The 14,374-nt window shown below is 42.2% G+C and overlaps 1 pseudogene; it reads right to left on the bottom strand.

Moving 5' to 3' along the window:
• Nucleotides 1-2,723: 2,723 nt before the first annotated feature.
• Nucleotides 2,724-2,843, bottom strand: LOC136649829 (5S ribosomal RNA; annotated as a pseudogene).
• Between the last annotated feature and the right edge of the window lie 11,531 nt (nt 2,844-14,374).

The following is a 14,374-nucleotide window of genomic DNA, read 5'->3' as shown; positions in this document are numbered from 1 at the left end:
TTTACAGATGGGTGGGGACAGCAGGGGAGTGTTCAAAGAGAACTCAGACACATACACTCTGGCAGCAACCCTGTTTTTTTCACAGTTGGCTTTTTAAAGGGGAGGGGTAACTCAACTCAAGTTCGTTAGAGTCACTAAAGTGTGACTCAGAGACTCAGAAAGTGCCCCCGTTATGACTCTTTTTCGAGTCAAGTTGCAGAGGGCAGTGACTCCGCAACTCAACTCAAGTCAAGGCCACACTGGGTTTTCCCAACACTGCTCCTACCTTTTGAAGTTTAGGTGGGCAGTGACCACAAATAGGACCTTCTCTGTGATGGCTCCACAATTGTGGAACATCCTTCTAATAAATATGCAGTGCATTAAGCATTGCCTCTCTTAGCCTTTAGTCAACAATTTTAAATGCAGTTTTTAAATGCATCTTCCTCAGAGGTTTTCAAGAAAAAGTTGGACACGCATTTGCTTATGGTGGGAAGGGATGCTTTTGTAGAGCATCCCTAACAGGGACACATGGAATAAACTTTAATGTGGACCATCAGTCAATCCAAGCTGTAAATATCATCTTCCTCTGACCTGCTTCCTGTGGTGCAAGCTGATGAAGTCTTCTGACTGTGGTGGACACAAAAGTAAGACTTTCGTTGCCACCAGATAAAACGTAACAGAATTAGTTGATGGAATGGATTGTACCACTTCAGTCTCAAAGGGAGACTTTTGCCATTTTCCTCTATGCAGAAAATTCCAGCTCAGCCTGTTCCCTGTTGTGCTTGTTTTTATCCCTGTGAAGAATTTTTCACATCCAAGAACATTCAGAAATGACATTACCCCAGGAATCAGAAGTGGTTCAGTCTGTTCGATCACATCAGAATTCCACCATCACTACCTTTCCATCTCAGTCTACATTAGTCTGCATGCAGTGTTGGAAGGGACAAGCGAGTGGAAGGGATGATATAATACATTGATTTTATATGTTAAGAATATTTATATACTGCTTTTCAACAGGAGTTGTTCGCAAAGCGGTTTACACAGCAAAATAAATCCAGGAAGGATTCCCTGCCCCAAAAGGCTTACAATCTAAAACAAGATGCAGAAGAGAAACCAGCAGCAGAGACTGGCAAAGACACCATGCTAGGGTGAAGAGGGACAGTTGCTCTCTCCCTGCTAAATATAAGAGGACACCACTTTGGAAAGGTGCCTCTTTGCCTAGTTAGCAGAGGTAGATTTGATATTCAAATTTGAAGCTCCCCAAATCATTTTGTTAGCACTCATTTTCAGAGTATACTCATTCCATGTTCCCCACCGAGTCATTCCCTTGGACTATTAATCATTATACTTCACTTGCTTTAGCCAGCAATGTAACAATTCTCTTTTCGGTTTAGCTTGTTAAGATGCCTGCTACCAACAAACACACCTTCAACTTTTAACTTTTGACTGGCATTTTACAGGTACAGGGGAAAGCCAATCAGAGGAGGATGTCAGGGATAATCATAATGGGCTGGCAGAAAATGCCATAACCAAATGACTGCATGTGGAATCAAATGTTTAACATCAATATACAAGATGGGGAAGCGCAACTGTAAGCTGATACGTTGAATTAATTGAGTCCACATTCATGTGTATAGGCTATTGTTTGACTGTTCCAGAGAGCAAACTTTGGCAGAGGAAGGGTGTGTTTGAATTATTTGGCTTCTTTCTCCCCCACCCCTCAAATGCAGCTGTTAGTGTAATATATGAAGCATTCGGGAACATATGTGACCAATCTGAGGATGCAGAGCTTGGTGGAGAGAATTTGGCAAGGTTTAATGAAACGCAGAACAAGTGCATGTATATAATCCTTATTTATTTTTCCACCTGGAATCTGCAGCAAATCATGTTTCCTGAGCTAATCGCTGTAGATTTAATTACAAACAGCCTGATCTCTCTCTCCCCCCCCCCATAAAAGGAAGAGGTACATTCATGTGACAGGGAAGGGGGGATGCATTCTCTCCCTAGCAATGCTCCATCCCACCAGGATGTATGGAGCTATTGTGCAATGACACCTGTGCAGAAATGAAGTCCCACTTGTTGCACCAATCCATATTTATTTGAACTTAAGGGCCTAGGGAATTTTACATTGGGAGTGGGGGACAAAAAAACAAAGAAGGAGGTAGTGTTGGGTAGGATCCTCTATCTTTTTCCTTACAATGGAACTGGGGAGGAGACAGAAGGGGAGCACAGAAGCATGATTGACCTAACAAAGGCAATGCAAATCCAGTCTAACTCTAATGTAGCCACTGCGCACAGAATAAAGATGGCATAAACCAGTGATGTCACCAGAAGATGTAGTGAATGTGGACTGTACCTGGTTACACTATTGGGTGGGGTAACACCAAAATGACACCCTTCCTGTCACTCTGTCACCCCCTGCAAGGCCCCCAAGCCTCCTTCTTGGCTCCAATCTTACTTCTGTGCTGCCCAACATCAGGGATCACAGTGCAACCAGTCACCTTGTTGGGTAGTGCTCCACATGCCGTGTGCTATGCCAGCTGGGGTGCTACCTAGCCAAGAAAGCTGGCCAGCATAGTACACAAATGTTGGGGCACTACCCAGTGAGGTAGCCAGCCGTACTGTGACCCCTCGCAAGAGGACAGACCTTGAAATAATGGGCCATGAGGACGGAAGGGGCAGGGCCAGTCACTGCACCCTGAGTGGTTGGTTGGCAACCTTCAGTCTCGAAAGACTATGATATAAGCCTACAGCACCCAGTATTCCCAGGCGGTCTCCCATCCAAGTACTAACCAAGCCTGACCCTGCTTAGCTTCCGAGATCAGATGAGATCAGGCATGTGCAGGGTAACCAGACCTAATGACACCACTGGTGTGACTCTTGATGAGAAGTTTTAGATTTGTATTGTGTGGTATCCTGTGACAGTAAATTTAACTATAAAAGCCCCATATGGATCTGAATGTACTTGTTGGTTATGTTAACCTTTATTCAAAATCAAATTGCAAACAAAGAAGCATTATATTAAAAGCAATTTGTTGTAGGTACCTATGCTTATACTACTCTTTTATAACAGTGGGCCAGTTTCCACCATACTTTAATGTCTCCAGGTCCCACTTTATAAAAGTTGTGTGCATCCATGGCATGGTTCACGGCTTGAGGTTTATCAGCATGTGTTAGAGAGGCAGTTTAAATGAACCGTCCTCTCCCAGCACCATTAGGGAAATTTGCCCTGAATTCTCCAGGAAATTAGACACACATCATTAAATGTGTGGGGTGGTTGGGCAATTGAAATACCAAATATCATCCAAACTGTTCCAGTGTTAACACCAACACAGGTCATACAGGGATTATTTTGTTTCAAACCCTTGTTTGAAATCAATCTGACTTCCACTCAAATCTGCGCCAGTTAAATAACTGATAAAGGTCCAAGTTCACATATTTGGACAGCGAAAACCTAACCCCAGGCAAGGGAACAAATGCTTCCTTACCTGTAGGAGACCTCCAGGACTGTCCCCATAGCATGCAGCACACACTCTAGTGGCACAACTACATGTGGGGGGGGGGCTTAGATAGGAGTGGGTTGTTATTCTTTGTCCTGAACTATCGCTAACTTAATAAGAACATAAGACAAGTCCCACTGGATCAGGCCAAAGGGCCATCTAGTCCAGCTTCCTGTATCTCACACCAAATGCTTCAGAGAGCACACAAGACAACAAGACACAACCTGTTTCCTGGTGCCCTCCCCTGAATCTGGCATTCCGAGGTAGCCTACTTCAAAAATCAGGAGCTTGCACATACCTAGCATGACTGTAACCTGTGATGGACTTTTCCTCTAGAAATTTGTCCAATCCCCTCTTAAAGGCATCTAAGCAAGATGCCATCAGCACATCCTGTGGCAAGGCATTCCACAGACTAATTACACACTGGGTAAAGAAATATTTTCTTTTGTCTTTCTTAACTCTCCCAACACTTAATTTTAGTGGCTGTCTCCTGGTTCTGGTGTCATGTAAGAGGGAAAAGAGCCTCTCTCTATCCACTCTGTCCATCCCCTGCATAATTTTGTATATCTCAATCATGCCCCCCCCCCTCAGACACCTCTTTTCTAGAGCTCCAAATGCTGTAGCTTTTCCTCATAAGGGAGATGCCCCAGCCCACTAATCATTTTGGTTGCTCTCTTCTGAACCTTTTCCATGCAAAACTTCATGCAGCTTTTGGTTCAGCCTTTCATAAAAATTGCACTCAATACACAGCTTGTTGTTTTCTTGCTCTATGAGAATCCAAGTTACTTCCCATCTGGATTCCCCCCCCCCCCAATTCCAATCATACAATTTAAATCAGGTCCCCTGATAAAAATTAATTTCTATCACTGATTTCCACTAAGCAAAGCTGAGCTTTATGTTTGTTAACAAATTGATGTAATATATATTCTGAATTCTAATCTGTCAAGAACAATGAATTCTTCCATTCAGTGCTATTTGTTACTACAAAACATATGTTTGTATACTTCGCCATAAAATGCTTCCCTTAAATAGAAGCGGGTGGAATTGCAGAAACTGAACTTCACCACCTAAACAGGCCCTTTTCATTCTCTGAAAAACCATGAAGTCTTAATACAGAGAAACAAGGAGACAGCAGGATCCCACCTCCTCTCCCTGTCCCCAAAGTGCATGTACCTATCTGAAGGTTGGAATGCCAGCCTCTTTGCAAGGTCAGGAAAGACTGCAGTAGCCATTGACCCGAAGCTCAATATGCTTCTGAAATTCTAATCATTCAAATTTCTCTGTAGGTCCGGAGTTCAAAATCACATGTTCTTTCCAAAGGAGAATACAGTTTATGAGGAATTATCCACATTTGACACTGAACACTCTGCAGTTTGCCATAGCTTTCAGCCCCTTCAGTTTATAAGTAACATTTCCATCCCTCCTTTCAACTTGTAACTGATTATATGATGGCATTTTAATTTTTTTAAAAATAGATCAATCGGTGTATGCACTTGTGTGCAGAAAAACAAACTTGAAATGATGGTCCTTATAGAAGTATAAAAAAAAAATTCTGATTTTATCTTTTTTTTAAAGTGCATAAGTGCATTTCAGTAAAACACACAAAAAAGACAGTCAGTGCAATCAAATATCCATAGAGAAGTCCGTGTACCACTGTGGGAACTGTGGTTTTATCTAAGACATATTTCTTAAATACACAGTGCTATCATCTTGGTGTAAGTGCCTGAGGATATAGGAAAAGAAAAAAGGAATTCTCTAAGTAGGCAATAGTGTAAGTGTTCAGTGGAATGGTAATTATCCTCATATGATAGATAGATAGATAGATAGATAGATAGATAGATAGATAGATAGATAGATAGATAGATAGATAGATAGATAGAGCAAGCAAGAAAGCTCAGGTAGAATTAGTGGAGAAAATGAAAAATAGAAAAATGGGAAACCTTTGTGGAATTCTGTTTGAGCTGGTCACGGTTCTTTCAAATGAAGTGAGACAGGCAGTGGAATGAAAGGTGTACTACATCTCAAAGCATTACCAGTCATTAATGAAAGCTCCTGACATGACGGGGTGATATATGAGGATGTCACCAACTGCCCTGTCACACATGCACAAGGCTTCTCCCCAACACAAGCACTCTGATTGGCTCCAGCAACTTGACCATTAAGCAAGTCCAAGCTGTCAAGATAAGTGAAAGCAGACAAGTGGCAGCTTTGTTTTTCCTTCACCAGCGATTGGCCAGTTGCTGATGTTTATGAGGTAATGGAAGAGGTGGAAGGGAGTTGAGCATAATTAATTGGACAATTGAATAGGTTTTGCTCCTCTGATTTCAATTAACCTTTGAACTCTCCAGTGACAGAACCTGATGGCTACCCATCACTGTCACGTCAAACACTTCTAACCGGACATTTTTTAAAACTGTGTAACCCTGAACAGACTCTAGAAGACGATGTAGTGACAGGACACCGTGCATTCAGATAGGAATGTGGATTGCCAAGTGCACAAAAAAGCCCTTGCACATACGTCTTTGTTCAACTGCAGCCCTTTCAGTTTCTCACCAACACAAAACTTGGGGGACCTTGTGATGCAGCCAAGACAATGAATTAAGGAAAAAATGGGTGCCCCAATTTAAGCTTAAAAAGCAATTGCACACACCAGTGAAGCTCTTTGGATGTAAGATATCATTTACTTCACTGAGACCATGCCTGTTGATGGTAGGGGAGGCATAAGATCAAGGATTCTCACATCAAGAGAGGCACACAAAGAATTAGTCAAAGCCAACCCTTTAAGTACCTCAATTTACAGCTGAGAAATATTGAGGCTTGGACCTGCATTCGTTTTGACTCTCAGCTCCTCCATGTCAGTCAATATTATCAAGCGCTTATACATTTATGTATTTATTATGAAAATTTATAGGTCTGCTCCCCAACAGGCCCTCAAGGTGCTGTACAGTACCCCTGCTAATTGGGTAAGAGGCACTTTTTCAAGTGGGTGCTCCTTTTTTTAGCAGGGGGAGAGTAACTGGCCCACCTCACCCCAGCACTATCTATTCTAGTGGCTGTCTGCTGGTGTTCTTTTTGCATATTTTTAGATTGTGTGCCCTTTTGGGACAGGGAGCCATTTAGTTATTTGATTTTTCTCTGTAAACCGCTTTGTGAAGTTTTAGTTGAAAAGCGGTATATAAATACTGTTAATAATAATAATAATAATAATAATAATAATAATAATACAGAAACTATATATTTGCTTCTCCATGTACCAAAATATTAAAATGCTTTAAAATTCCCCTTATCCAAATTTCTCCTGCATTTTGGAATTTAAAAAGGTCTGATCTTACTTTTGAAATGCAACCTGTGCATTACAAATCCTCCATAATTTCATATTTTCTTGCTTTCTGAATTTTGGCTATAGTGCTGAACATGTGCATTATTCCACAGCTGTTAATTCCTTAACTTCATACTATGTGCTACCCGCCCACACGTACATCACCAAACGACATGAGCATTTATATAACTGCGCATACAGTTGCATCAATATTCTTATGTGTGCTGTTTTGGCAACATAAGGGTGACGTGTGCTTGTATGCATATATAAATCACAGAACAAAAAGAATCTTGATTCAAACATATGTGCAAATCACATCAAGATTTGTTTGCAACTTTTTAGCAATGGGCAGATGGCAGCTGTAGTCTCCTTCAGGAACCTGAGCGAAATGCAGTTGGAAAAGGTGATGGGGGTCTATAGAGAGGTATTTCTAAATTTTACTTATCTTAAATTGGACTGCCACATTTCGGTTGAAAAAGTCCCAAGGTGGATCACACCAGTCATAACTCCAAGTACAATAATTTCAAGCCAACATCAAAAATTATGAAGAATAAAATGAACTAAAAAAAATGAGGAAGCAGTAACATAAGAACATAAGAACAGTCCCACAGGATCAGGCCATAGGCCCATCTAGTCCAGCTTCCTGTATCTCACAGTGGCCCACCAAATGCCCCAGGGAGCACACCAGATAACAAGAGACCTGCATCCTGGTGCCCTCCCTTGAATCTGACATAGCCCATTTCTAAATCAGGAGGCTGCGCAAACACATCATGGCTTGTAACCCGTAATGGATTTTTCCTCCAGAAATTTGTCCAATCCCCTTTTAAAAGCATCTAGGCCAGATGCCATCACCATATCCTGTGGCAAGGAGTTCCACAGATTAACAAGAAAATTAATCCCTCAGAGGACCAGAATCTTCAATTAGATATTAAAGGAGTCAAAGAACAAAATCAATTTTTGCCTTTCTAAAAATTGGTCGGGAAGGGTCCAGATAAGCTTGTTGAGGAAGGGAGTTCCAAAGGCTGGGTGCCACCACCAGGAGCAGCTCATCCATTAGGTGAGATGATGTGAGTTGCATTAGCAGCAGATTGTGATAGGGGTGAGAAGGCAGAAGATTTGGGGTCCTTCATCCCAAGTTTTCCACTGCCAGCACGTTTCTCCAGCTTGCCACCAATACAACCTGCCCCAATTTAAGCTGATCCACTTTCTGCTTCCTAAAAGGGAGCATAAAGTTGATCACTTTCCTGTTCACTTTGCTCCTGGGGTGGTTTCTTGAAATGCAGAAATGCAGGACATCTGGCTTGATTTACAGGGACTGTGTGAGTGAAGGAGCTCCTTCATTCAGGTGGTCCCTTTATATTAAACAGGAACTCCAGTACTCCCATAACTGAAGAAACCACACAAAGAGCATAGTAAGGAATTAGGCAGTGGTGAACCTGAGGCAGCATTGGGCAGCATTCCAGCTGTTGCAGGTTACCACTGAGATAACTGTCCAAAGCACCCACCAACCTCACATCAGATGGTGGTGGATCATGGAGTAGAGCCTACCCTGATGGGGAAGGCTCATCTTGCAGATAGGACCATAGTTTCATGGTATGAAAATGCTCATGGTTTTCATGAAGATCCCAAGTTCTATCTCTAAATACGGCAAGGAAAGCCCCTGGGCTGAAACCTTGAAGAGCCGCTGCAGTGTGAGAGTCAGTGTCATCCAGATGGACCAATGATCTGACTCAGTAAACACAGCTTCATATGTTTGTATGATCTCAGAATCCAGTGTGGGGGAATCGGTCATTCAGGTATCCAAATCAGAGAGCACTTTAAAGGTGATGACCCACACTGAACTGGACTTGGAAACAATGTCAGTGTAGGTCAATCAAGATTGGAGTAATATTCTCCAAATGATGGGTCAATGGAAGCACCGTTCTGCATTGGCTTTAGTTTCCAAACTCTTCTCAAAGGCAGCCCACACAGAGTGTGATGCAGGCATGCAACCTAGATATAACCAAGGCATGTGTGATGCTGGCCAAATGTGTCTTCTTCAAAAGAGCTATGCATTCATGCTTGATACTAGATGATCAACCAGGTTTCTGTCCTCAATTAGACCCCAAGGTCCAACTTGATGCACTTTTCAGAATTGAAGTTTTATGAAAATACTTCTGTTTCAAAAGTTCATAATCTAAATCAGGGGTGTCCAAAGATTTTAGCAGGAGGGCCACATCATCTCTCTGACACTGTGCAGGGGGCCAGGGGGAAAAAAAGAATTAATTTACAGTTAAAATTTGAATAAATTTACATAAGTTTACATAAATGAATATATTAAAGACAAACTGATGTGAATGAATGAAGGTCTTGAAATAGCTCAAAGCCTATAAAAGGCCTTGCACAAAGCAAGGCTGGCCTTTCCTTTGCTGCCGCTACTGCATCACAGATGTGAAACAGCAAGCAATGGAGCAAGCCCTCATCTCACAACTCACGCAAGAGGTCAAACAGTTGCCCTCACGCTGAGAGCAGTTGCGTCGGGCCAGTGCGGGCTCCAACAAATGTCTGGAGGGCCAGAGGCTCATTGGAGACTGGGGGCTCCCTGAGGGCCGCATGTGGCCCCAGGGCCGGGGTTTGGGCACCCCTGATCTAAATTAAGCTTCACCGCACGCTTTGTTCTCCAGTTTCCCTTCCTAAGATAACTAACCAGGCTCAATCTCTGCCATTCCTCTGATATTTCATGCCAAAAACAAACAAACAAACAAAAAAAAACAACAAAAAAAGTCCTGGTTCATTCCAAGCCCAGAATGCAAAATCACTCAACCCAAACTCATAAATCTGAGTACTGTGGATTCCATCACATTTCAATACATTGTAGGCTTATAAGGGATACGCTGGAAAATATTTGTGGGCCATGGGCATGAACTCAAGAGATCTATCTAGAATGATGTTGGGCTAATGCATGAAGTCTGATTACAGGAGTGTCCTTCATACATTTACACTTTAGCTGCCCTATTTAATATCCCAGTGATAGAAGCTTCTGGCTGTCCTCCCTTAATCAATACCATCACAAAAAGGACCCTTCTTTCATAAGTGATATAAATTATTAGATGCATGCAAATAGATTTGCTAATGTTAATTGCTCGGGTTAATAGGTGATTAATTTTTCTGATTAAGATCAATCATTCTTTAGGGGTCTTAGTAAGGCAATCTGCAAAGTGATAGTAATGAGGCTTGCCATTCTGTTGGTATCTCTCTAACTAGCCATAAAGTATACCTTTGATGGAAGAGAATGTTTCTGAGCAAGACGTGCCAAGTTTAACGAGAAGCAGCTTGGTGGGATGGTGTTTCTTGAAGTTACTGCTATAGAGGCAGAGCTGCTTCAGTCATATAAGCAGACTAGGAACCACTTGGAATGCCATAATTCAAAGGGTACTCACCATGCTAGTAACTCAGCTGCAGTGGCATTCCTTGCCACTGTGCCGTCCAGGGGCACACCTCCAGGGGTGCTGCCCCCCACCTCCCCCCAGACATTCTGAGGACCAGAGAGGCTGAACATGGTTTCCATGGCCCTCATAATGCCTCGGGGAGAGGCCCTCAAGAGGCGGCACTCATATCGGTGCACCAATACTATCAGTGGTCAACTGAGAACCACGGAAGGATATCTCAGAGGGAGTGGATGGTGGCAAGGCCCCCCTAGGCCTGGTACCCGGGGCATTTGTCCCCCTTGCTTCCCTCTCAGGTATGCCACTGCTGAGCTGTGTTACTGTGTACTGCTTCCAGCATAGCCAGCTCCATACATAAATGGCAAGCAAACTTCAGAAACCTCTGTAGCTTGGCAGGATGTGTAAGCCCCAAATCCACAATACACTCCTGTATCCCGCTTCACCACCTCCTTTTCTTCCTAGTCCACTGTTACCTAGTCCACTGGCAGTGGTAGCACAACCTGGGGCAGTGCCCAACACCACCTCAGGTCCACCACTTCTGCACAATAAAAGAAGCAGCCACTTACCACACTCTGCACGGTTTCTTCAATTGTGGAAGTGCAGAGCTTCCAGTTTGATTTAGGGTCTGCACAAATCTATTGATTCATTTATTATAGTATTTATATACCGCCTTTCTCAATAGACTCAAGGCGGTTTACATGGGCAGACTGAACATAAGCCCATATTTCACTGAGATCTTTGTAAACATTATTCCATGAGAAATCTTATAGAATTTCTCCAGATGTTTCTGTTCATGGTGTAGTCATCAATGTCCTGGCTGCCAACTCGTTCACCTCTCCATTCACACAGTCCCTATAAATCAAACCAGAAGTCCTGCACTTCCATATTTGAAGAAACTATGCCAAGAGCGAGGTAGGGAGGTGAATGATTTTAGTGCGCAGAAGCGGATCAGTGTGTCTTACATGTGTGGCGGGAGGCAGTGGTGGCAGCGGCAGGATGAGGGTACCCCAAAACCACCACCTTCTCATCCCCCTGAAATATCATTCTTTTTGCATAGTAACTAAGACTGAAATCTTTGTTATGAAGTTCCTTTAACTCAGTATATTCAACGTTGCAGTTCAACAAGCCCTCCCTCTTACTTCTGTAATTCACAATCTACAAACTGTGCAGATTAACTTACACAAGAGGAGTAAAACTGTCAGTTGGGCTGAAATCTCCTTGTGTACCAGTTTGATGAAATATGATTATCTGAGTTGTAAAAGAGATAAACCTTAAATTAATGTCATGGCCCTACCTATACGGCTCCCCTTCCTAAATTAATACTTGATAAAGACATTAATCATTTAAAAGTATAGTCTAAAGCTTCTCATTGCAGAACTGTTCTTTGTGTTATAAACTGTAAATAATGTTTATTGCAATGAGTATAAAGCAAAGAGAAATGTACGGATGGTATTTTGAAAAATACACTAATACCAAGCTAAGAAAATAATTAAGAACTGCAGGATGAGTATCCCTTATCCAGACTGCTTGGGACGGGATGGTGTCTGGATTTCAGATTTGTCTGAATTTTGTAATAATTGCATAAATATAATGAGAATTGCTTCCTCTTGCTCTTTTCACTGTTACCCATATAGGTGTCTACTGGCTTCTTTGACATTTTTCAGCAATGTCTGTACAGGTACACAGCATGTCTGAAGCACACAATCAAATTGCATTCAGGAAGCGATTATATGACCAACTAAATATGACCAACCAGGATCCAATCCTATAGAAATCTATGGCTATAGGCTAGGAAAAGATGCTTTAGGGGCTCATTCTTTTGGAGAGTATCATGCAGTTCTAATCACGATCACAGAGAATGTCCTAACCTACCCTTATCAGCGTTCCTCATGCGAAGAAGAAAACTGAAACTTTTTCTATATAGTAGCAATTGTAATTAAAATAATTGCAAGCTTCCTTAGCAACTTTTCCAGTGTCTGTTGTTTAGGTCTCTTCAGTATTTTTTCTTTTTTAAAAGAATGTTCACAATCTTAAATACAGAGAGCAGGGAACAATTGATTGATTGATTTTATTATGTAAACCACTTTTTGAACTACTGTGGTTGAAAAGCAGTATATAAGTATTCATCATCACCATCATAAATTTGTCCATGCTGTCCACCTTTCATCAGTATTCATGCAGTATCCTTGTGTGTAAGACTGTTATGGGGTCTTGTGTTTTATTGTAACTTGTCTTATGGGTACCACCTTGGTTAAACTAAATATTTGGTTAATGGGAGCCCCATGCCTGATTGTCCTGCAAACAGGAATGACCAGATTCAGAGCATGAAAGTGGAAGGTAATCAAAGCTGGTATGATGATTGGAAAAGCTGCTGGCATGGGTTCTATTTCCAGTGCTGCTAAATTCGTACTTTTCTAGGGGAATGGGTCTCTTCCTCCAGTTCTTTGGTAAAACTGCCAGTGTGAGCATAAAGAGAGAAAGACATGTCTGACTCAGTGGCGTAGCTAAGGTGGTGCAAGGGGTAGCAGTTGCACCGGGCATCAAGCTTTAAGGGGGCAACAAGCTGAGCTTGACACTAGTGACCAAAACTGTGAAAATCTTGGTATGTATGAATAATACCATCATGTTATATATCACTGGAAAGGTAATTTAATGCAGAATGCAATGAAACAAACTGCATTGGAATATCTGTATTCTATCAAAAGTTATGGCCAATTAACCAGAAAATGAAAACACAACAGCCTTATAGAACAAAAACTGAATTTCCATAACTCAAAACTGACCTATGAGACTGATAGTTCTGAGAGCCAATGATGTGTTATTATGTTATCGACATGTTGCAATGACATGCTAGTATGATACAGCATGGAACCAATAAGGTGTTAATATGAGCCAGCTCTCATTTTCATGTATCATAATACAGTTACCCCTGCTAACTGGGTAAAAAGGCACTTTTTCAAGTGGTGCTCCTCTTATATTTATATTTAGCAGGGGGAGAATAACCATCCCTCTTCACCCTAGCACAATATCTCAAATCAATCAGGGGCACACTTGTTATTTATTTATTTAAACATCATTTAAATTTGATTTCGACTTGGGGGGCACTGCAAATCAACTTTGACCCCAGGCAGCAAATAGATGCCTTGGCTATGCCACTGTCTGGGGGGAGGTGGCAGAGCAAATGGGTGGCAAGCTACTGGGGGGGGAGGTGGGTTTCCCTCAATTTTCGTTTTTCAAAAAGCCCGGGTGTGACAGTACTTCTAGTTGTGATGTCACTTCTGGGGTATCATTTTAAACTTGGCACCGGGCTACATGATCATTAGCTACACTACTGGTCTGAATGCCATATGGTGGGACATCAGCAACAACCACCAATATAGACAACAATGATATCAAAGACGCCAAAATAACCTCTGAAATCTATGAAAACAGAGCCACAACCCCCACCCTTTAAACATACCCCCTCCAAACTTAAATCAGTAGGGCAAAGGGGGGGAGTGATGGCTATAACTCACCAGTGAATTTGTTTAAAGGAACCAGGAAATGAAAATGAAAGGGGCCCTGTCATGATTACGGGTGTTAATAAGGAAAGACATAAGCCTGGAGGCTTGATGTACAACTAGACAACAAGAGGTTACGTTTGGAGTCAGGGCTATGCTAATTTGCAAACTTGGGTCCATTTCATTAAGTGAGCAGAGAGACAGGCTGTCTCAGTCCAGCAGAGAGAGATCTCATTATCCATGCAGAAAGCAAGAGATAAGAATCTTTTAATAATTGCTGGGAATTTTTTTGGTATTATGATATGGAATGCCAATTTATGCCTCTCCACGCAAGGCGGATAAAACGCGGCCTCCTTGGCAGTTAAACCAATCCCCTCCAGCTGTGGCCATTAAGGACAGCAGGGGACTGCAGAGAGTAATAGGTTTGCCCAGGAGACCAGGGCTATAGGGCTCCATTATCTGCACATCATGTAGAAACATGTTTGTTTACAAGTCACCAGAAACTTTGGGTTGGAATTTTGATGGATAAATTATTAGTGATTGTGTTCAGGAGTGGCATTTAGGGCTTGACTTAAACTCTATTAAATCAGTTATTGGGGCTGGGGGGGGGGGGAGGGAGTGGCGAAGTTTCTGACCTGAATACAGTGAGTC

This window comes from Tiliqua scincoides, chromosome 4 (assembly GCF_035046505.1).
Source record: "Tiliqua scincoides isolate rTilSci1 chromosome 4, rTilSci1.hap2, whole genome shotgun sequence".
Classification (NCBI taxonomy): domain Eukaryota; kingdom Metazoa; phylum Chordata; class Lepidosauria; order Squamata; family Scincidae; genus Tiliqua; species Tiliqua scincoides.
The sequence above is the reverse complement of the archived record's forward strand: the minus strand, read 5'-3'. Positions and strand labels throughout refer to the sequence as shown.